Source organism: Rattus norvegicus, chromosome 9 (genome assembly GCF_021556685.1).
Source record: "Rattus norvegicus strain SHRSP/BbbUtx chromosome 9, alternate assembly SHRSP_T2T, whole genome shotgun sequence".
NCBI classification, from domain to species: domain Eukaryota; kingdom Metazoa; phylum Chordata; class Mammalia; order Rodentia; family Muridae; genus Rattus; species Rattus norvegicus.
Window position 1 is genome coordinate 92,256,325 of NC_141542.1, and position 24,892 is coordinate 92,281,216.

Genomic DNA, 24,892 nt, shown 5'->3' on the forward strand with positions numbered 1-24,892 from the left:
CCTGTTTATTATTTTTTTTAATGTACCATTTTCAGGCATTTTGTCACAGTGGTGAGCAGAGAAACTAACATATTGTGCTTATCTCGTGGATAAGACGATGAGGCCTAGGGAGGAGAACTTACTCGTCCTAAGTGTTAGAGCCAGTGTTGAACTGAGCTTGGAAAAACAGTCAAAGTGTGGATGATTTTCCATATATTTTGATCATTGGCAGTTCTGAGCCTTGGCCTGGGATGGTCCCTGAACACTGGCAATACCTTTTGGGTTCTCCGGTTAGTTTTGGAGGTTGCAATCAGATTTTCCAGTTGGTCGGGAAGTAGGCTGCCCCAGAACCTATGTTATCAGATCCAAATGGACTAAGAAGGAAAGAAAGAAAAAAAGAAAGAAAGGAAAGAAGGGTGGAAGCAAGAAAGAAAGAAAAGAAGGAAGGAAGGAAGGAAGGGAGGGAGGGAGGGAGGGAGGGAGGAAGGGAGAGAGAGAGAGAGAGAGAGAGAGAGAGAGAGAGAGAGAGAGAGAGAGAGAGAGAGAAAGACCAGGAGGGAAAGCTGGTAGTGTCTAGTGTTTTGCACATCTCATGTCTGGGTGGAGAGCAGACTGGGTGGTCTCTCCTTATGGTTTCTGGGGCAGCGGGCAGATCCGAGCTTCAAGGGCTGGGACATGTGGCTCTAGGAAGGACAGAGAGGATTTGTTTTGTGGCCAAATGTAACTTGGAAGAGAGATTCTTTGCTGTTGCTGTTCTGTAGCATGATGGAAGCCTCGTCCATGCCAGGGCTGAAGACCAAGAATGGAGTAATGTCTGCAGAGAGCAGGGTAATTAGCAATTTCTTTAATTAGAGTTGGGTTCCTGTTTCCTCAGTCAGTTCTAATCACTCTCTAGGCTGTAACTCGGCTTCTTTGGCCTGCCCTGTGTAGTCACGGAGCTCAGAAAACCACAACCCATGGGTCTTACATAAAGACAGGCGTGGTTCTTCATTTCCAAAGCAGTGAGGATTCAAAGAAGTAGTTTGTGGATGTTTTGGCAAGCTCTCAAGTTGGTTATTTATTTCAGGAGTAATAAAGTTGCCTTGTTGGTCATAAATGCCTGTTAAGAAAGAATGGTGTGCTTAGATTTCATGCTTCAGGGAGCCCAGTGGCTTCCATTTTTCACCCAGGTGCCTCTCTACAGTGACACCTGAAATCAAAGCTTGGAGATTTACTTAGGTACCCTAAGATCAATCTTGACAAATTCACCAAGTTTTCTTCTTTCTTTCTTTCTTTCTTTCTTTCTTTCTTTCTTTCTTTCTTTCTTTCTTTCTCTCTCTCTTTCTTTCTTTCTTTCTCTCTTTTTTTTAAAGTTTGCTAGGATTTAGCCACCATCTCTGGAATAAGACATCTTTCTTTTAATCTGATAGAAAGTTGCTCTTAAATATACTTAGAAAATATATTTCTTTAAACAAAATTATGATGGAGACTACAATAAATCAATTGGGGAGAAATGTGCTTTTGATGTGTTTGTGTGCATATGCGTGTGTGTGTGTGTGTGTGTGTGTGTGTGTGTGTAGGTGTGTGTGTATGTAGGTGTGTGTGTACTGCTGTGTGGGGCAGAGGTGGACACTGTCTTCCTCAATCACTTTCTATCTTATTTATAAAGCAAATGGTTTTAGTATGCAGCTCTGGCTGGCCTGGAATTCTCTATGTAGACCAGGCTGGCCTCAAATTCAGAGACTGCCTTAGCCTCTGCAGTGCTAGGATCTAGGGCGTACACCACCACACCACCTCAGCTTTTAAGATAAGGTCTCTCACTGAATTTGGAGTTCACTAATTTGGTTGAACTGTTTGACTAGCAAGTCCTAGGGATTCCCCTGTCTCTGTTTCCCCAGTACTGGAATTACGGACATGGGCTCCTGGATTTTTATGTGGGTGCAGCAGCAAACCATTTACCCACTGAGCTATCTTCCTGGCCATCAACAAATGGGTCTCTTTGGACAACAATCTCACATTGGGACAAACGTTGATGTTTTGATATATGGTACCCATTCTATACTGTTACTCAATATGTATATGTATGTGTGTATATAATATATATGTATATATATAGATGTAGTATATGTATATGTACATGCAACTTTTTTTTTCTTTTGGTTCTTTTTTTCGGAGCTGGGGACCGAACCCAGGGCCTTGCGCTTCCTAGGCAAGCGCTCTGCCACTGAGCCAAATCCCCAACCCCACATGCAACTTTTTATTGGTTCTTTGTGAATTTCACATCAAATAGCCAACCCTATTCGTCTCTCCATTCTCTCATACCTGCCCTCTCCCACTGGCAACTTCCTCTCCAAAAAAAAAAAAAAAAATTGTGGAAGCTGTAGTATGTCACAGTGTGTCCCACAGTATACCCTTTTGTCCATACCTCTTTGCTTACAAATGTTCATTGCAATGACTCATTGGTCTGATTCAAAGCTTCTGGCTTCTGCTACACTATAAACACTGGATCCTCACTGGGACTCCTCTTGGATACCCTTTTGTTGCCCTGTGTCATGGAGATCCTGAAGCTTTGGATCTGCAGGGCCAGCTCCTTTATACTTCACAGCTCTATCATTTCATCAACGAGGTAGATGTTGGGATGGACCCTGGATGTGGGCCTGGGAGGTATCTGAGATGGTGGGCCCACCAGCTCTCCAATGCCCTCATCACCAGGTTGAGCCCTCCAGCACTGCCCCAGCTAACTCATCCAATGCCAAAGCTGGCAAGGGACAGAGCCAACTCTCCCCAACCCATGCCCTCAGGACTGCCGCACTGTGCCCACTGTAGCAGGCACCCATGGCTGTAGGGCCAGCTCTACTGTGCTGCCCAAGTGAGATGCAGGGCTTGCTCTCCCAACTGCTGCAGCAGGTTAAGGGCATAGTCTCATGCTCAGGCCCTCGTGGGTGGCTCTCCTGTATCACCACCACCAGGGCCAGCTCTACTGTGCTGCCCAGGACAGGTGTAGGGCCCGCTCTCCAGGTTACTTAACATTCCTATTTTCCATTGTACATCTCCTTTTCTTTCAACCAAGATTTAATTGCTAGGGGACCAAATTCATTTATTCTAATTTTTCTATGATAAAGATATAGAATAAGATATAATTACATTGTCAATAACCTTACAGTCCGAGAGAAGGTGCAGTGGGGCAGATGTAATAAATGCAGGTGACATTTCAACAGGAAGGCAAAAATGTGTTGGCATGTTCACATGTAAACGGGGAACCCTGGGCTTACCTGCCACTTCAAAAACTTGGAACTTTCTTTTACAATCCTTGGAGTCACTGGGAAGAGAAATCTTCTACTGAGGAATTGGCTCTCCCAGGTTAGCTGTGGGCGTGTCTCTGGAGCATTTTCTTGATTGATGATTGTTGTGAGTGTGTGTGGGGGCGGTGCCGTTCCTGGGCAGGTGGTCCTGAGTTGCATAAGAGAGCAGGCTGAGTAAAGGGCGGGGAGCACGTCTGCAGGCAGCATTTCTCCATGGCTTCTGCCTGTGGACCTGCTCTGACTTCCTTTGATGATGGGCTGTGATGGGGGCATGTAAAACAAATAAATGATATTTTCCCCAAGTGTTCTGGATGGTATTTTATCTCAGCAACAGGAAAGTTTATTAGAACAGGGGGCTATTCGGCAATATTTAATAAAACTGGTATTTATCCTTTGGCACAGCAACATTATTTATAGTAATTCATCCTGCATTTATCCTAAGGATATATAATATATAATGTACAATATATAGCATACAATATACAATATAATATACAGTATATGGTCAATATAAAACAGATAACATAGCATATAGCATGTAACAGATAACACACATATAACATAACATATAATATACACTATATAACAGATATACTATATACTATGTAATAAATATATAATGTATAAGTATATATAAATATATTTGAAATGAAATACCACTAAAACTAAAATATATTACGTATACCAGATTGTGTTGCTGACAGAATACTTGGCAGAGATAATATAAGGGAGGATGATTTTCACTCAGGTTTCAGAGATTTAAGTTCATTCCAGCAGAAAGGCATGGGGGAGCACCGTCACTCACTATGATGCCCAGGGAGGAGACAGAGCAGGAGAGAGGAGGGAAGAGGGAGGGAAGGAGGGAGGGAGGGAGGGAGGGAGGAAGGGAAGGAAGAGGGATGGAAGGAAAGAGGGAGGGAAGGAAAGAGGGAGGGGGAAGGAGGGAGGGAAGAATGGAAGGAGGGAGGGAGGGAAGGAGGGAGGGAGGGAAGGAGGGAGGGAGGGAGGAAGGGAAGGAAGAGGGATGGAAGGAAAGAGGGAGGGAAGGGAAGGGGAGGGAGGGAAGGAGGGAGGGAGGAGGGAGGGAGGGAGGAAGGGAAGGAGGGAGGGAGGAGGGAGGGAGGGAGGGAAGAATGGAAGGAGGGAGTGGGTAAATCTGTGACTTCTCCTTTCCCCTTTTATTCCATCCAGCTTGCAGCTGTGGAGTGGAGCCCCCCCCCCCCCTTCAAGAGGCTCTTCTTAGTTAATCCCCTCTGGAGAAACTCTCGGACATGTGCTCTCCTAATCTCCAGGCTCTCATCAATCCAACCATGAAGTTAGCACCACTGTATTTTGCTTTTTATGTACTAAAGAAGGAAAGATAGGCCAACATCTGTATTTGCTTATTTCTCCCAGAACAATACAGAGGATCAGTCAGGAAACACTGAAGTTGGCTGCCAACACGAGGAATGATGCAGAAGAAATATGGAGTGAGCCGTACTGCTCTGGATGTGCCTGCTGCATAATTTTGACCTCTGGAAGCATGCTAGTGTCGATATATTAAAAAATTCATAGGATTAGAGAGGATCCTCTAAACTGAGAACAAACTGAAGCTAACCCATCAGTTGTGGTTCAGATGATGGCTTAACCACACTGATGGGAAGGAAGGGGAGAAATCTGCCTTCGACTATATACCCTGGGTTCTAAGTCCCTCTCCAGTGCTGGATGTTGAACTCAGAGCCTAATGCATGCTGTGTAAGCGCTCTATCGCTGACTTATACCCTTAATCCCAACCCTCATTTTAAGATTTATTTTTTTATGTGTTTTGTCTGTATGCATCTCTGTGTGAGGGCATCAGATCCTCTGGAAGTGCAGTATGGACAGTTGTGAGCTGCCATGTGGGTGCTGGGAATTGAACTCAGATCCTCCGGAAGAGCAGCCAGTGCTTTTTTTTTTTTTTTTTTTTTTTTTTTGGTTCTTTTTTTTCGGAGCTGGGGACCGAACCCAGGGCCTTGCGCTTCCTAGGTAAGCGCTCTTCCACTGAGCTAAATCCCCAGCCCCGCAGCCAGTGCTTTTAACCACTGAGCCATCCTTTCAGACCCTCTACTCTCGTTTTAAATGAAGGGATAGAGGGACAGGCAGCCTGAGTCTTTTACAGTAGTTTATAGTTATAGGAAAAATAATTTGGAAACACTTTTCTGTGTTATAGAACATAGGGAACTGGTACCAAACATGTGGGTGTTAGCAATCCGGGTTTTATCAGGAGGAAAGGAAATGTGTAGAGTTGGGGGAAGGAAAAAAAAAATCCCTGTTGAAATGGATCGAAACTGAGGCTTGCTTCAGAGTGTGACATATTTCTACCACACACGTGTGCACGCACATAGCAGCATCCAGACGTATGTATTAATGCACACACATATTTATTATCTAGCTTTTCTGTAAGTACCAAAGGAGCAAACATCACAGTAGCAACGAGCTCACGCAGTACTCAGATCTTGGTTTTTAATGCCATTCCGTCTGTGTGGGTTAACGTTGGCAGTCAACTTGACTGGATCTGGAGTAAACTAACTGGCAAGCCATTAGACAATTGCACTATGAGATTTCTTTTTGATTGGTTATTAAAGTGAGAAAGCTCACCCTAAACGAGGATAACACCTTGTATGCCCCTTCTCGTCTTTAAGTTCTGTTGGCAAGCTCGTCTACTCTGTTGGCATCTTTCTGTTAGGCACGTGCCACCATCCTTTGCTGCTATTAGAACCTGGCTTCTTCAGCCTTCTAATAGCTTCTTTGTCCTTCCAATATACTGAAGACCAGTGGCTCTCCAGTCTTCCAGGCCTTCAGTGCCAAGCTGGGGACTGATGAAACATGTCTTTTGGATGGAGTAGCTCCTCTGTCCTCAGACTCTACAGTGGAAGGCAGCCATTGTTGGATTACCTAGACTGTATCATGTAAGCCAACCTAACAAATTCACCCTTAATATAGATTTATTTTATCAGTTCTTTTCCTTTGGAGAACTCCTGACTATGATACCATCCAAAGGTACCAAGGATCTGAGGAGGAAATAGGCAATTCTAGGGCCAGGGCAGGCAGGGGTGTACATGATGATCTTAGAGAATCAACAGGTGATTGGGTGGTGGTGCTGAAATCAGAAAGTTAGCAATTTCAACCATTATGGCAAAGATTAGATCAAGCAAGAATCCTCCATGCATGTGGGATATAGGGTGAAGAGCAGGATATTTATATAGTTTCAAAGTCTCTCTCTCTCTCTCTCTCTCTCTCTCTCTCTCTCTCTCTCTCTCTTTCTCTCTCTCTCTCTCGTATTAGTTATAAGGGGAGGATAGTGTCAAATCTATTGTAGGAAATTTCAATATCTTGAGCGGGTTGCATGGACAATGTGTGACTTGTTGAGGACCTGGTGGTATCTGTGCTGTGTTCTAGCCAAGAATGCCTGTCTTGGGTTGGGGATTTAGCTCAGTAGTAGAGCGCTTGCCTAGGAAGCGCAAGACCCTGGGTTCAGTCCCCAGCTCCGAAAAAAAGAACCAAAAAAAAAAAAAAAAAGAATGCCTGTCTTAGTTAGGGTCTTATTGCTGTGAACAGGCACCATGACCAATGTAAGTTTCATAAAGGACAGCATTTAATTAGGGCTGGCTTACAGGTTCAGAGGTTCAGTCCATTATCATCAAGGCGGGAACATGGCAGCATCCAGGCAGGCCTGGTGCAGGAGGAGCTGAGACTCCTACATCTTCACCTGAAGGAAGCCAGGAACAGACTGAGCATCCTCAGGCAGCTAGGAAGAGGGTCTCCAAGCCCACCCCCACAGTGACACACTTCCTCCAACAAGGCCACACCTTCTAATAGTGCCACTCCCTGGGCCAAGCATATGCAAACGGTCACAAGGCCTAACCCCAAACCATAAGGAAATATTAGACAAACTCTCAATGAGAAAAAATTAAGAGAACTCCAGGCTTGGAGAAAGGCCATTGTATATGACAAAGAAAAGTTCTAGTAATGTCCCAGGTTAATGAAAGGTAAAAAGACCTGACAGCTAAAAGCAATCGTTGACTGCAGAGCAGGGGTTCTCACCCTTCCTAATGCTGCAACCCTTTAATACAGTTCCTCATGCTGTGGTGACCCCCAACCATAAAATTATTTCTTTGCCAGTTTAAAAGATGAAGTCTCCATCTGTAATTCAACAGTCAAGTAGTAGTTATAGTTGTTTCAAGTGTAGAGATGATAGGAAAATCATAACTGGAACAAACAAAACTGAATCACAGTAGGTTTCTAATATTTTATTTTTAGAGTTGAGGACATGCCCCCAATATTATCTTATTCTGACAATTTTTTCATCTTTCTGTATAACAGACAAGGAGATTCATTCATCCTAGAATTCAGTGGCACAAATTTTTGATTGAAAAACTAATAGCCCAGAGACATAGAGTAGAACAAAAACAATACTGGGGAAAAAATAAAAAAACAATTATTTCTTTGCTACTTCATAACTGTAATTTTGCTAGTGTTATGAAGTGGTAAGAATATCTGTGTTTCGTGCTCCACTATGTTCATAGCAGCTTTATTTATAATAGCCAGAAGCTGGAAAGAACCCAGATGCCCTTCAACAGAGGAATGGATACAGAAAATGTGGTACATCTACACAATGGAATATTACTCAGCTATCAAAAACAATGACTTTATGAAATTCATAGGCAAATGGAGGGAACTGGCATCCTGAGTGAGGTAACCCAATCACAGAAAGACACACATGGTATGCACTCATTGATAAGTGGCTATTAGCCCAAATGCTTGAATTGCCCTAGATGCACAGAACACATGAAACTCAAGATGGATGATCAAAATGTGAATGCTTCACTCCTTCTTTAAAGGGGAACAAGAATACCCTTGGCAGGGGATAAGGAGGCAAAGATTAAAACAGAGGCAGAAGGAACACCCATTCAGAGCCTGCCCCACATGTGGCCCATACATATACAGCCACCCAATTAGACAAGATGGATGAAGCAAAGAAGTGCAGGCCGACAGGAACTGGATGTAGATCTCTCCTGAGACACAGCCAGAATACAGCAAATACATAGGCGAATGCCAGCAGCAAACCACTGAACTGAGAACGGGACCCCCATTGAAGGAATCAGAGGAAGGACTGGAAGAGCTTGAAGGGGCTTGAGACCCCATATGAACAACAATGCCAAGCAACCAGAGCTTCCAGGGACTAAGCCACTACCTAAAGACTATACATGGACTGACCCTGGACTCTGACCTCATAGGTAGCAATGAATATCCTAGTAAGAGCACCAGTGGAAGGGGAAACCCTGGGTCCTGCTAAGACTGAACTCCAGTGAACGTGATTGCTGGGGGGAGGGCGGTAATGGGGGGAGGATGGGGAGGGGAACACTCATATAGAAGGGGAGAGGGAGGGGTTAGGGGGATGCTGACCCGGAAACCGGGAAAGGGAATAACAATTGAAATGTAAATAAGAAATACTCAGGTAGGGGTTGGGGATTTAGCTCAGTGGTAGAGCGCTTGCCTAGGAAGCGCAAGGCCCTGGGTTCGGTCCCCAGCTCTGAAAAAAAAGAAATACTCAAGTTAATAAAAAAAAAAAAAAGAATATCTGTGTTTTTCAATGGTCTTAGGGGGCTTCTATGAGAAGGTTGTTCAACCCCAAAGGGGTGGCAATCCATAGGTTGAGAACCACTGCTCTAGATTGACTTCTGTATCTGAAGGAAAAACTGTAAATTCACCATTGAGTCAGCTGACAAAAGGGGGCACAAAAGGGGGCCATGGACATTAGATTTAAGTGAAAATATTGTTTTATGTTAAATTTACTAAGGTTGCTAGCTATCCTTCTGTTACGTACGGGAACATCTTTATGCATAGGAAACATAACCACTAATATAGAGATACGAGGCCATGAGGTATTTAGTTTTTTCTGAAATGTTTGAGGGAAACACACACACACACACACACACACACACACACACAGAGAGAGAGAGAGAGAGAGAGAGAGAGAGAGAGAGAGAGAGAGAACACAAGAAAGTACAAAAGCAGGCATCAAATGCTAGAGACAATTGGTTAATAGTTAACAACTAATGGACTGTGAGGAAAAACCAAAAATAAAACAAAGCAAATCCTGCCATCTTTAACTGCTGCCATCCTCACCATTTTTTTTTCTGAGTTTAAAATTATTTCAGAATTTAAAGTTTAAAATGATTGAACATCTTACTTTAATTCAGAAACGTATCCTCCCCTCCCCATTCCACCTCCCATGGACTAGTTTTATGCCAACTCAACACAGTTGAGACGAGAGAACCTCAGTTGAGAAGAGTGGGCTGTGGGCACACCTGCAGAACATTTTCTTAATTAGTGATTGATGCACGAGGGGCGGGGGTGGGGGTGGGCAGTCGATTGTGGATAAGGCAATCCCTGGGCTTTTGGTCTTGGGTTCTATAAGGCAGCAGTGTGAGCACAGCCATGTGAACGAGCCAGTAAGCAGCACCCTTCCATGGCCTTTGCCTCTGGTAAGTCCGGCAGAGCGCTCTAAATTTAGCTGGACACGGACCACCCGATCTTCATAGCCTTGGAGTGAATGAGGGTAGTTGTTGGGGTAAAAACCTTAGAATTAGTTCATAATGATTGACTTGTGTGTTGTGGCCATGGCCTAATGCTTGTTCACAGTGACAGATGACCACTTTCTCTCCTCCTTTCTGTGAGATTATTTTGTCCTTGGCTTGTGGATAATGCTGTGCATGATGAGGCCCCATGTGCCAAGATCAGCGTATGATTCATTCAGAGTGTGTTTAGATGAAGACAGGGCAGACAGATTTACATTTCCTCCTAGCTAGATCAAGCAAGAATCGTTGTGGGTGTGGGATTTAGAGAGACACACAGGAGAAGAGCAGGATATCCATATGGTTTTATTTACTTGATTTTAAGCTGTGTCTCTGTATGTGTCGCTGCACCCATGAATGCAGTGCATACAGAAAACAGGAGAGGGTGTGGGAGTCCCTGGAGATGGAGCGAAGGAAGGGTGGTGAGCCTCCTGATGTGGGTTCTGGGAACAGACCTTGGATCTTCTGCAAGAGCAGTCTGCATTTTTAACTGAAAAGCCATTTCTTCTATGACTTTAAAGTATCTTCTTAGAACTTGAAGTTCTTTAAATGGCCCTGGTGCCTCACTTCCTCCTCCCCCTCTCCCTCTTCCTCCCCCTCCCCTCTTCCTCCTCTCCCTCTTCCTCCCCCTCCCCTCTTCCTCCCCTTCCTCCCCCTTCCCCCTCCTCCTTCCCCTCCCCCTCCCCTCCCATCCCCTCTTCCTCCTCCTTCTCCCCCCTCCTCCTTCTCCCCCCTCCTCCTTCTCCCCCCTCCTCCTTCTCCCCCCTCCTCCTTCTCTTTCCTTTAAGAGTCCTTAAGCAAGTAGGGTTAGGGGCTTGTGGAATTTAGAGGAGGCTGACTGAACAGTACTTTCCCAAGTTCAGTGTTCTGAAAGGTGGATTTTCAAACAAACCCAAACCAACTAGACTGTAAAGTATTGCTACAGTTTGAATAGGAAATGACCTCCACAGGCTCATGGTTTTGAACACTTGGCCTCTAATGGTGGTACTGTTTGGGTTAGCTATGGACCCTTTAGGGTCAGGTACCCTTGTGACTGGCTAGGTCAAGGCTACTAGAAAGGCCTTGAAGGTGATCTCTGCTTTGGCCTTTGGCCTGAGCTCTCTGTGTCTACCTTTACCAAGATGTGAAAAGCAAAGCAGCAAGCCCTTGCCATTGTGCTACCCCTGTGCTTTCTCCACTGTGATGGACGGTATTTGTGAAAATCCAGGAAGTGCCAGGATTCTGAACTCTAAAAAGGAAAGCCCAGGAAAGCCAAAACAAATCCTTCCTACCTTAAGTTGCCTCTGTTAGGTATTTGGTCATGGCTATGAGACAAGCCAGGAACAACATTACTCTTTTGAGTTTTGAAAGGTTGTACCTAACACATACAGATTGTTTTGGAAAAATGTAGTTAGTTATTTGCTTAGTGAATTGAAGTCTTGCATAAGGCCCAAGGTTGTGATGACATATGGCCCCTAGTTCTTTCATGGGAAGCTGAATCTTGAACACAGAGCTACCTAAAAGATAAGGGAGCTGCCTAACTGTATCCTCCCCTCTCCTCAGACAACTCTGTGAAGAACATGTAATTAAAACATCAAAAACGTGGGCCTGGGGAGATGGCTCAGCAGGTGAGAGCACTGGCTGCTCTTCAAGAGGATCCAAGTTCAATTCCCAGCACCGATATGGCAACTCACAACTGTCTACAATTCCAGTTGGGATTTGACGCCCCCACACAGACACACACATGCAGGCAAAACACCAATGCATATAAAATTTTAAATGGAAAACAGAAAGGACCCTAAATATTTCATGTTTTTTTTTTTTGGTTCTTTTTTTTTTTTTTTTTTTTTTTTTTTTCGGAGCTGGGGATCGAACCCAGGGCCTTGCGCTTCCTAGGCAAGCGCTCTACCACTGAGCTAAATCCCCAACTCCAATATTTCATGTTTTAGGATGTTCTCTATTGATTGATAGTGACTTCTTTGAGTCCTGTGTTGAGGATTGTTCTCCAGGAGCATTTGGGTTTGAGGAAGAGTTCTGTGATTGATTTGTGATGCCTGCTTGAGGTGTAGAATGGGAAAGTTGATCAGGTGTATACAGCTGACACAATTCTCCAGGGCTCTGTTTATTTGAAAGAATAGCTTCATTTTATGTATTTTCTTACTAATCAAGGGACATTGGCTGTGGCGTCCCAGGTTTGATAGAGGAGAATCACAGAACCCTTACGGAGACTTTGGGCATTTTCTTCTTGCATACACCTTTCTTCCCAATGCAGCAAAGAAACCGCAGAACACACTGTACATCCTGCCCCTAGCTTACCTTGTTTGAGTTTATCTGGCAGGCACGCTCCTCTTGACATTTAGAATCCCAGTCTTTTTTTAAGAGTTCAGAATGCTGACATTTATTATTCTTGGATAAACACCGTGATATTTCCTCATAATCTAAGTGCCAAGGAAATCTGACCCCACTCAAACTCTCTATTGCCTTCTACTCTGCAGTAAAGAAGCCCAAGAAGCAGAGGAGGGGACTTTGTAGAGAGTTCTCCGTGAGGCTTCCACTGGTTGCTCCCGGATGGGTGGGGAATTCCCTCCTCTGAGTTTTGACGTTCAGCTCTCCTAGGTGATCTGATGCGGCACTGGGCTCTTCTGAACTATCAGAGGCAATGAACACTCACCAGCAGCTCAGCACAAGGTTGTGGTGGTTTGCATATGCTCAGCACTATTAGGAGGCGTGGCCTTGTTGGAGGAAGTGTGTCACTGTGGGGTTGGGCTTGGAGACCCTCCTCTTAGCTGCCCGGAAGACAGTCTGCTCCTGGCTTCCTTTGGATGATGATGTTGAACTCTCACCTCTTCCAGTGCCATGCCTGTCTGGACACTCTTGTGTTTCCTGCTTTCATGATAATGGATTTGGTAATAGTGTCTGTTCACAGCAGTAAACCCCTAACGAAGACACAGACTTTACAATTTTACCTGGTCCCATTTGCCAATTGTTGATCTTAGGGCATCTTCCCTACTTTCTCTTCTGTTGGCTTCAGTGTGTCTGGTTTTATGTGGAGGTCCTTGATCCACTTGGACTTGAGCTTTGCCCGTGGTGAGAAGAATGGATCGATCTTCATTCTTCTACATGCTGACCTGTGGTTGAACCAGCACCATTTGTTGAAAATGCTGTCTTTTTTTTCCACTGGATGGTTTTAGCTCCTTTGTCAAAGATCAAGTGACCATAGGTGTGTGGGTTCATTTCTGGGTCTTCAATTATGGGTCTATCTGTCTGTCTCTGTACCAATACCATAACATTTTTTTTTTAATCTCTATTACTCTAGACAAAGGCTTATGGCTTTGTGTCACTTTTCTTAGATTTCTCATCATTTCTGACAATGTCACAGAGGCTACTTTGAAGGTCTTTTAAGACCCTACTGTGCAGAGTGAATTCTTTCCTAGAAACTTATTTTAGGAATTAGTTTTCAGGGTATGAATGAAAAAGGCAGAGTCATACTGATCAGGTAGAATTGAGCCTTCCATCCTTCCTTTGTTGAGGGTTGATCTGGGGCTTCTTGTATTCATTTGCTAAATTCCAAGATCTGGTTGCCCCAAGATGAGCAAATTCCTACCTACAGCAGCCTTTGTTGGAGGTTGCAGGTAGGGACCATGAAGGAAGAGAAGAACAGGAGGAAGAGGAGGGGGGAGGAGGAGGAGGAGAAGGGGAAGAAGGGGAAGGAGGGGAAGGAAGGAGAGAAGAGGAAGAGAAAGAGGAAGAAGGAGGAGGAGGAGGAGGGGCAGGAGGGGAAGGAGAGAAGAGGAAGAGGAGGAAGAGGAGGAAGAGGAGGAGAAGGAAGAGCAGGAAGACCGAGGGAACATGAGGTCTCTATTAGTAAAGATGGACCAGAAACACATGCCCGACTGAAATGCCTCCCCAGGACACCAGCTGGAGCAGAAATAACCCAGGAAGATTCAAACAGCAAGTATTTGGGGGACACAGTTGGACAAGTAGCCAGGCCAGCACCAGGCCAGATTAGGGGTAGAATGCCACCCACACAAAGCCTGACAAACAAACACCAGTTTGAGTCTCATTCATGGGGGTCGGCCTCCTTTATATGATTTCACACTCCTTGCTTCCTCTACCAGGATCTGGATTCCTCTCACTGCTGGTAACCCACAAAGCCAATTCCCTGCAGCGGAACAGCGGGAGGTATTTTACCTGGAGGCAGGGTACTAAACAGTGCTTCGAAGGAGCCAACACATGCTTTATTCACCAATAACCCTAGTAAGGAAGACTGCGTGAACGTCCTGTTTTCCAGTAGCAGTGTCTGCCTGAGCTGGTGGGACCCATCCCTTCCTTAAAGGAGAAAACAAACCTCCATCCATGTAGGGCTCCCAGGTTGCTCTGGACACTTGGAGGTCTAGGCTCCAGCTTTGGGGTCAGATGTGTGAGCAGGAAGATAGAGGCCAAAAGAGCTCCAGAGGATTTGTAGTGGAAATTCGGCCCTAGACGGAGAGGAAGTAAGGATGGGGACAGACAGATAGGAAGCCGGGAGCAATGTTATTTAGAGTACACAGGAAGGGTCTATATTTCTATTTTGAAAATTGCTGAAAATGGTTCTTTCCTGGCTTACTTCTTCTTCCTGTGTCCCCTTTTCCTTCTTAGAATAATGTGTGAAGATCTTGTAATTAAAACATTGAAAATAGGGGTTGGGGATTTAGCTCAGTGGTAGAGCGCTTGCCTAGGAATCGCAAGGCCCTGGGTTCGGTCCCCAGCTCCGAAAAAAAGGACCAAAAAAAAAAAAAAACCAAAAAACAAAACAAACAAACAAACAAACAAACAAAAAAACCCCAAAAAACAAAAACATTGAAAATAGAAAAAAAAAATCCAACCCTAAAATGACATCTGTAAGTCTTTGCCGCTTCTTTCATTAAAAGAAATGAGAAACACAATAAAATTAATTTCAGTGAATTTTCATCTGAGTCTCCATCAATATCTTGTCCCAGCTTTATTCTACGCGGATGGGTGGTCAGGATGTGATTATGGCTTGAGATTCTTTGAAGAGTCAGGGATAGTCATTAGTTATGGGAGATTTGAAATGTTAACAAAACTCAGAATATGTAAAATTTGAATCTTGATTATCTGTATAGTAATTAGTAAGCATGTCCCAAATTCTGACAAGGTTTAGGCTTCCCCCCTGACCCTTGCTTATCTTTTCGAGACAAGAGTTTCACTGCGTAGTCCTGGCTGTCCTGGAACTCACTCTGTAGACCAGGCTGGCCTTGAACTCAGACATCCACTGGCCTCTGTCTCTCCAGTGCTGGGGTTAAAGGTGTGCGCCACCACTGGGCTAAGACTCATATTTAGATTTCCGTGTGCATTTCACATGCCTGTCCACACTCATCTGTGGGCTCTGCCACCTTCCCTCCCCGGGCTCCTGCCCGGTCTCACCTCAGGCTGCCTCAAGGTTCCCCACCCTGGAACGCCCTTCCTAGTTCCCTCACCACAGCATCTGACTGGCCCTGCCCACTCCATCCCCAGCTAGGCTCCGCCACGTTACTTTGATCACTGAGGGCAATCAATAATAAAAGCCCCCCCCAAAAATATTCATGAAAACTTCTTTTATTTGGTTGCTGACTAGCTTCTAGACTCCTTGTTACAGTGGAACCTGGTGAAATGCTAGCCTCTGCCTGTCAGCCTTATCATATACCAGCCAGGCACACAGGACTCACTAAAGTCAGTACTTGGTGAATGGTATAATGTCCTTAAGCAGAGCTATAGAAAACAAAACAAAACAAAAAAAACTCCTGGGGGTAGGGAGATGGTTCAGCAGTTAAGAGCAGCGGTCCATCTTGCAGAGGACCTGAGTTTGATTCCCAGCAGCCACATGGTGGTTTACAACCATCCCCAATTGTAGTTCCATGGGGATGTAATGCCCTCTTCTGACCTTCATGGGCATCGGGCACACATGTAGTACACAGACATACATGCAAGCAAAATACGCATAAAACCAAATGAATAAACCTAATAAAATATTTTTAAAAAATGAAACAATGGCCTATTGCTGAAGGGGTCATTTGTAAGCGAGGTATGGGATCTCTTTAAGCAAACTGCCATTGACACTGCTCTGGGGTACTGGTTTGGATAAACACAAGATTCTTTGCATTCCTGATTATTAAAATACATGGCACATGCTATCTAAGTTATTGGTCAGGTCCCGTGAGCCAACTAGGCATGAGCTTGAAGCTGTGACCTTTTTGGCTCTAGGGGTAAGAGTGTGGGGTGTGGGCCATACATGGTATTTTTAATGTTAGAAAGGGAGACAGTTTGGAGTTTTTTCTGAAAATAAAAACATGGTCTTTTATCAGAGGACATTCAGGGAACCCAGAGTGTCTTCTCAGTGGGGTCGTGTTTGAGGTGGAGGCAGGGGAATCAAGGAGACAAGGGGCTCCATGTCTGACTGATGCTGCAACAAAACAACATGACCAAAAAAAGCAAGTTGGGTAGAAAAGGATTTCTTCAGCTTATATCTCCAGACCATAGTCCATCACTGGAGGAAGTCAGGGTAGGAACTCAAGCAGGGCTGGAACCTGGAGGCAGGAGCTGATGCAGAGGCCATGGAGGGATGCTGCTTACTGGCTTTCTCACCATAGCTTGTTCAGCCTGTTTTTGTATAGAAACCAGGACCAGCAGCCCAGGGATGGCACCACCCACCATAAGCTGGTTCCTCCCTCATTGATCACTAATTGAGAAAATGCCCTACATCTGGATCTCTTGGAGATATTTTCCCAACTGAGGCTCCTTCCTCTCTGGTGACTGACTTTTGTCAAGTTGACACGCAAAACCAGCCAGTACTTTGTCTTAGGTAGTACTCTGCTTTCGCTTAGCAGCGTGAGACCAAGTCCTGGTGGTTTCTCTACATGCCATTACTCTGTTACCCTTTGGAACACTTCTCTAAAAGGTCCCTAGGACACTGATAAGACCCAAGCAGATCTCTGAACCCACAACAACACGCGGCAGAGGAGGCCTTGCCCTGGAAATCTGTGGGATGCTCATCCCTACTGGGGCACTGCTCACCTGAGACCCAGGGTGCAGAGGGGGCACTGTGGTTACAGAGTCTGACATGCAGAGTAGAGTGAGGAGTTACTGACTGCTTTGTTCCCCCATCAGAAGCTGGGCAGGGATGCAGGAGGCACCAAATCCCAGACTTTCCGCTCTTAGCCACACCCCTCCACCTCCTTGGACCCAGTCAAGAGGTCACCCCAGGCATTTTACAGTGTTCTGCATATAGGAGCACAGTCACCGTTCTTGACAAGTTCCTGCCTTCTTACACCATTTGGAGCTTCTGTCTCCGCCTGCCACGAAGACACCCAAAGCTCTAAATATCTTTTTGGTTGTACGGAATGTTTAGAATTGAAGAGCTGGTTCGATACAATTAAAAGCTTCCAGAAAGCTGTTATGGCGCCAATTATTTACTTTGTGATAGCAGGCTATTTAAATTTCATTACGGAGTAGAAAATAGGGAGATAAGAACAAATTATGGCCAGGCTGGCTGTGACCTCAAAACCTTTGCTCCTTTTGTTCATAAAAGTACCAGAGGCAGGGCATTCGGATTCAAGGATCATTTGGTTAAACTGTGCGTTCCCCTAAACGAAAGTGCTTCTTAATCTCTTCATGGGCTGTTAATGGGCCATTTATCAGGGTCTTACAAGGCAAAGTGAATGTGGAGAAAACAGGGTTACCAACTTGGTTGGGCCACCCTGTATCACAGGTGGCCGGACAATGACCCAGTGACTCTGGACCTTGACCTAAACATTTCCAGTCCCCAAAGGAAATAAATGACTGTTCCCCCTCCGCTTTCTGGGCTCCCTTTTGACGACATCACTTTGGTTGTTAAAACACTCCCTCACAGTTCCCAGTTCTTATTCAAGCTGTTCTCCGTGGTGGCTTAACTATAACATTTCCAATATTGCTACTTGTCATTTGGTCCTCTGTACAGGAGGTAGATGGCAGCTATGTGGCAGGATGGAGGACCTGGTTCATGTGATTGTCAGATGTATAAACACTTGATTTATGTATGCATACACATATATGCACATGTATGCGCACACATGCACACACACACATCCACACACAGGTATAATTAACACAGTAAAGTTGATAGATGTCTTAAGTTTCTAATTTTGTTTTGGCCCAAAGTTGTGTATCTATGACCAAAATCAAGATAGAGGATTCTTTGGTCACCCAGAAACATCCCCTTGTATATCTTCATTGTGGGTTCCTTCCTTTTCCCTGAGGATGAGTTAGTTCCAAGAGGGAAGTAAATTAAGGGTCCATGTTGGACAACAGGCTATCCAGGCAGCACAAAAACCCCTCCCCGGAATGGACAAGTGACTGCTTAGATCGACAGAGTGCTCATAAAGCATGCGGACTCCTTATTGTGTCAGTCAGAGAGATGTGCTAAAAAAATGACCAATCTCCAGTATAATCACCTTAGTCTCTACCCAGTTTCCCTCGTTAGATTTATAAAAGGCCACCAGGCAGTGGAACACTGTGCTATCTCTCCCTTAAAGCCTCTCTCAGTCTTGGGAATTCTTACTTTCCCTTAGTTCTCTCTGTCTATTCCTTATTTGAATTTTCTTGTTCTTGGGCACCGGGCAATGAACTTAGTAGCCATGGGTTCAGGATGGCTTTGGTATGCACTACATGTCTGGAACCCTTAGCTCCCTGAGTTAAGCTCATTAAAAGTCAAGAAAGGGCTGGAGAGGTGGCTTAGTGACTAAGAGCACTGGCTGCTCTTTAAAGGGTCCTGGTTCCATGATTCCTCACACCTACATGGCAGCTCATGACCTTCGTTATCTCTAGTCTCAGAGGATCTGGGACCCTCTTCTGACCTTCACAGACACTGCACCCATATACAATGTTGACACACAGATGCCATATGTACCACCACCACCACCAGTAGCAGCTGAGGAAGGCTCTGCTGCTCTGAAGGAACACACATCAACCTTCCTTATGAACGGAAGTTCAGGAGAAGAAGTCACACCCCTGTTAAAGATTCCACACAGCTATTGGATGAAAGCTCTGTGGTTGTAGAGAGCTGGAATGATCCAGAGGCAAATTATCTCGGGCTATCTTTAGTCCACAATTTGTTGCCTGCCTCTTTGTTCTTTTGACCATCAGGAAAACCTTCAGAATGCATTTTAATGTCCTCCAACTAAATGCTAAGAAGGTCATAGGATAGCATCTGAAACTTACAGCAGAGTCCGTCTCCCACAGTGACAGCTTACAGCCACCAATGCTCTTAGGGAATGACTGACCTTTGATTTTTTTCTTTCTTTCTGTGATTATAAAAGTTCATGCAACTTTATTTGGGGCAGCATCAATCTGTGTCCCAGGATGTGGTGGTTTGAATGAGAATGGCCTCCACAGGCTCATATATTTCAGGGTTTAACTCCCAGGGGGTGGACTGCTTAGGAAGGGTTAGGAGGTGTGGTATTGTTGGAGGAAGTATGTTATGGGTTCTGAGGTTTCAAAAGCCCATGCTAAGCCCAGTGTCTCTTCTCTCTCTGCTTCTTGTTCATGTGCCATGCCTACCTGTCTGGCCGTATTGCTTCCTGTCATGACGGTTGTGGGCTAACCCTCTGGGAGGGTAAATAAGTCCTTAATTAAGTGCTTTCTTTTGGGCTGGAGAGATGGTTCAGTGGTTCCTGACTGATTGGTCTTCCAGAGATCCTGAGTTCAATTCCCAGCAACCACATGGTGGCTCACAACCATCCGTTAAAGGGATCTGATGCCCTCTTCTGGTGTATCTGGAGACAGCTACAGTGTACTCATATAAATAAATCTTAAAAAATGCTTTCTTTTATACATTGCCTTGGTCATGGCATCTTTTCATAATAGAACAGTAACTAAGACACTGAGTCAGTGTCCCTCACATTGGCTCAGAATAAATGCTCTCATACTTCTGAGGTGAGAGTTGTATTTTGGATGGACATATATTCTGGATCCTGGCAAGCCCTGCCCAGGTTCCTCTCTCTGCAATTTTGTAATTCCTGAAAGTTACACATGGGGAACCCTCCAGCATTGAGTCTGGGTTCTTTCCCTCACGGCTCTTCCATCACGTGTGGGTCAGTCCTTTGGTTTTTGTTGCCGAGCTGTGTTCCATGGCACGGCTGCTGTGTTCCATGGCACGGCTGCACAGCTTCAGGCTTCATCCCTTCCCAGCCAGCCACTGAGTTCTTGGTAATGAAGAAGAAAGCTGATGTAAACATTCATATACAGCAGTGGTTCTCAACCTGTGGGTCACAACCCCCTTGGGGATTGCATATCAGATTTCCTGGATATTAGATATTTACATTACAGTTCATCACAGTAGCAAGACTACAGTTATGAAGCAGCAACGAAGTAATTTTGTGGGTCATCGCCACACAAGGAACTGAATTAAAGGGTTGCAGCATTAGGAAGGTTGAGAACCCCTGATACTTCCTCTCTCCCTTTGCATCATGTATCCTGGTTGGAACTTTGTAATCTTCTACCCATCTAAATTGGCACGTCAGCCATGTAGCCATTGAAGTGGTCTTGCCTAGGCACCCATATTGTTGAAATTTCATGAGCGTGCAAAGCGCACTTTCCCTGTGCACCATCTCACTGGTCTAGTTTCTTTTTAATAGAATTCTTGTTATCCAGATGTTAGCATCTCTCTTAACCTGTTAGCTTTTCTCCTGTTATTTCTCTCTCCCCGCTTTGTGTCAGTTCCTTCTTCTTTCTAGACTATTTCTTCAATCTCATTGTCTTATTCTTCAGGAGCGTCCATCTGCTTCTATTCCTCCCAATATAGCCTCGCTACTAACGTATCTGTTTGGTTCTTTTCCTGTGTTCTTGTTCCCTCTTTGAGCCACCATGTGGTTGCTGGGATTTGAACTCAGGACCTCTGGAAGAGCAGTCAGTGCTCTTAACCACTGAGCCATCTCTCCAGCCCATGTGTCTGCTTTTGATATAACCTGCAACATAGGTTATTCCCATGGTGGATTAACTGCCACTCAAATGTCATTACCTTGTTTTGCATGCGCACGGCCCCCTTCTGTATGTTACTCAGGCAACTCATGATGACGGAAGGACCCCCAGCACTATTGTCCACAGTGAACATAGGATGGGTGAGGAAAGCCTACATGCTAGGAATTTCCATTCAGTTCCTTCTTGTTCTATGAAATTGCCCCTCAGGTCAGGTCCTCATCCTTTGTCCTCACAGAGAGAAGCAGATTTGTAAGAGGCCAGATTTCCAGTGGTTTTGAATCCTGCCTGTACACTCACATTGCCCAGGACGCTTCTATGTTGATGCTTCTATGTTCACAGCAGGCTCAGGAGATGCTGGTGGAATTTAAGCCTCTGTGCTTTTGGAGCCTCATGGATGATTTTAATGTGTAGCCTTGCTTCAAATGCATCAAGACTCCGCTGGGATTCTCCAGCCCTGGAAGTTTGAAGAAGTGATATACAAATGACTTCTGGAGGTCAGCTGGTCCACCATAGTTTTCTGAGGACACCTGGACCAGATGTCTATGTCTTGTCAGGTAAAGTACAGGCATCTTTCCCCCAAGGAGGTAAGTTGTGAGAAAAGGGAACCAGCGTCAGAATTCTGCTAATTTTTCTGTCTTGTCCTCTAAGTGTGGCTGACCTGTGTCCTCCCCTAGGATTGAGCCACTGACAAAAGCAGCCTGGTCAAGAGCTTCTTGTAGTTTTCTTCTATGCTTTTCTGGTCCGGTGGGGGTGTCTCTGGGGATAGGAGTGGGGAGCTAGCAGCCATGCTGACTGATCATTTTGGCTGGAACTGGAGCCATTCAGAGTTTGATTGTCAGACTTTAAATGTCATCAACTGCTAGGCGTTCATTAGAAATATAGAATCCTAGGCTCTACCTTGGACCTACAGAGAATCAGAACCTGTACTTGTAAAAGGCACCCGAGTGACTCCTGGCACATTCAGGACTAAGAAGCCCAACTTCTTAGCATAAATGATGGGAAATATTTTAATTGAAGCAGGTGTCTTTCTGACCAAGTTCTTTATAGTTTGTCGGTTATGCTGTCTCTAAAATGTTAACTTGGGTTCATTGATTTGAGCTACTTCTACTGTGGGCTGGAATTCAACAACGCTGCAGATGCCTTTTCCTCTCTAAACTAACGGATTGGTTTAAGGAAAACAGTACCCAGGAGTGTTGTCGTCGTCTTTACCGATGTGCACAGTTGGTTGAGACATCTTTAGAAGGATCAGGAAAGTGTCTGACTCTGTTAGCCATCATCTCCCTAAGGCCCAGCCCAATATACAGCATACAATGGGTGCTTAACAAGTATTAATGACCTAAGAAATGACAGGCAATTGTAAAGAGTCACTTGCTGTTGGCCTTCTAGAGGCCAGTATGAATGACTATACCTGTGAAGTATTATTTTTGTTAAGATGTATGTATAGGAGCCGGAGAGATGGCTCAGCGGTTAAGAACACTGTCTGCTCTTCCAGAGGTCCTGAGTTCAATTCCCAGCAGCCACATGGTGGCTCACAACCATCTGTAACGGGATCTGATGCCCACTTCTGGGGTGTCTGAAAACAATAACAGTGTGCTCACATACATAAACCAATCTTAAAAAAAAAAAAAGAAGCAAACTTGAATGTATACTGGCAGTTAAAGACAATTTGTATTATTTAACTCTAATTTTAATAATTTTTTTTTGAGACAGACTCTCATTATGTAACCTCAGCTGGCTTGGAATTTACCATGGAAACCAGGCTGGCCTTGAATTCATAGATCCACTGCCTCTGAGTTTCAAGTGCTGGGGTTAAAATGTCAAACTCTCTCTCTCTGTGCATCAATACAATATTTGTGGTGTGTGCTTATGCGGGTGGTAGGTACATGTGTCCATGAGGGTGGCAGATGTGTGTGAGCATGCGTGAGCACAGAAGCCGACAACTATCTCCCTCTGCTGCTCACCACTACACTCTTGGAGATGTAGTCTCTCACTGAACTAGGAGCTTGCTGTTTCAGCCGGATGGCTGGCTAGTGGGCACCCAAGAGCCACCGTCTCTGCCTTTTGTGCTCTGGGTTACAGATGTCTGCTACTGTGCACAGATTGCTTAGGAATCAGAACTCAGGCCCTCATGTTTGCACGCAAGCACTTCACCCATCCGGCCACCTTCCCCATCTCTCTTTTTATTTTGAGGCAGGTCTCACACAGCCTAAGCTGGTTTTGAACTCCCGTTGTTGCCAAGGATGATCCTGAATGTCTGGTGCTCTTGCCTCTACCCCTTCTGTGTCGGAATTAGAGGTGTGCACCGTGATGACCAGGTTATATGGTGTTGAGCACCAAAGCCGGGGCACATTGAATGCAAGGCAATCACTTTACCCACTGAGCTACAGTCCCAGCTCCTAAACGGGCTTCCTTATTTCTTAGTCTCAGGTCTGCTTTTCAGTCCAAATACATGCTGCTATAGCAGAATATTATAGACTGGGTCATCTATGATGAAAAAGGTCTTTACTTCTCCAAGTGTAGGAGGCTGGGAAATTCAATATTAAGGCACCAGCTTCTAGCAAGGGCCTTCATGCTGTCATTCCATGGGGGAAGGCAGGTGAACAAGAAAACACACAGATGAGGCAGGGACAAAAGAGGGCTGAAGGGCGTTCACTGCAAACTTGTGATAGCGGATCGACTCCTGCAGCACTGACTCATTCTATCATTTCTCTGCGTAGTCCTGGCTATCCTAGATTATGGTCTGTAGACCAGGCTGCCCCAGATGCAGAGATCCATCTGCCTCTCCCTCCCAAGTGTTAGAGTAAAAGGCCCATGTCCCTCTTGATGATCCACTCTCGACGTAGTAATTTTCAGTATCTAAACCAATTCTTAAGAGATCCCCACGGGGCTGGGGATTTAGCTCAGTGGTAGAGCGCTTACCTAGGAAGCGCAAGGCCCTGGGTTCGGTCCCCAGCTCCGAAAAAAAAGAACCAAAAAAAAAAAAAAAAAAAAAAAAAAAAGAGATCCCCACTTTCCAACCCTGTTCCTGGCATACACCAACTTTGGAGGACACATTCAAGACATAGCAAGGACTATATCTTTTCTTAAAGATTTTTTCCTACACCTTTTCATAGAGCAAAACAAGCCAAAAATATGTGTGTTGAGGAGTGTCTCACTTCCCTGGTATTCTCGGGAAAGAATCTGTGTGTGTACTATAGCAAATGAAAAGCAAGGAGGGGGAAGAGGTATGGCCAATTCCAGAAATTGAGTCCTATTATGTGAAATATATATATATAAAAAGGCACTTCCCCCAGCTAACACCGGCAAGGCACAGGCGGACACACAAGCCTGTTCCCAGCCTGGCAGATTCTCTGACCCGGAGCTCTGAAATCTTGCTACCTGGTTGCTAAGTTCCCACGGCGGGTTGCTGCCACAACAGCCCCACGCTTCCAAATTCACACAGCTAGTTGGGGATCCACTTCTTGCAAACCCACGCTTTGCTGCTACTGTACCTTTCTCTTTGGAAGCCAGCTGAATCCCTGTGTGAAGGAAAATACCACACAAACTTAGTTTAGAATCAATAGATAATATATTCGCTGGGTGCAGCAACTAGTATGGTAATTTGTAAGCTCTTCTAAATTATAAATCCTCCAGCAGCAGATCCCAAGGATCTGCCACCTGAACCAGGAGCTTCCCTCTCCTACATTTTAGCCTCCGCGCTGTCGTCTCCTGTCCAAAAGAAGTATGTTTCTCCTGCTTCTCCTCTTCCTCTTTCTGACCCGGAAGTCCCACCTACTCTTTGCCCAGTGATTGGTGCCCTGAAATCTTTATGTATTAGGGGAAGGTTCTGTCACAAGTCAGAGCTGGTTGTAGAAGTTAGGCTCCGGTTCTTCCTCCCAGCTCCATGCTCCCAGAAATAAGACCCAGACTCTAAATATATTTACAATTACTATATAGCTGGGCTCTTCTCTGACTAGATCATAACTTATTATGATCCACTCACTCTAGTTTACCTTCTGCCACGTAGTTGGTTACCTGAGGTCAGTTACCACCCCTCTGTTTCGTCACAGCTTCCCAGGCCAATCTCCT

At 45.0% G+C, this 24,892-nt stretch overlaps 1 long non-coding RNA gene across 2 annotated transcripts; it reads right to left on the reverse strand.

Annotated features, from left to right (window-relative positions):
• LOC120094715 (uncharacterized) lies at positions 1-24,892 on the reverse strand. 2 transcript variants are annotated; one of them, XR_015629662.1, is made up of 4 exons: positions 24,817-24,892; positions 24,316-24,342; positions 3,231-3,518; positions 1-1,078 (listed from the first exon to the last, which is right to left on the reverse strand). It is a non-coding gene; the product is annotated as an uncharacterized LOC120094715 (long non-coding RNA). The 2 variants fall into 2 exon arrangements; XR_015629661.1 differs by having other exon boundaries at positions 808-1,078; positions 24,203-24,342.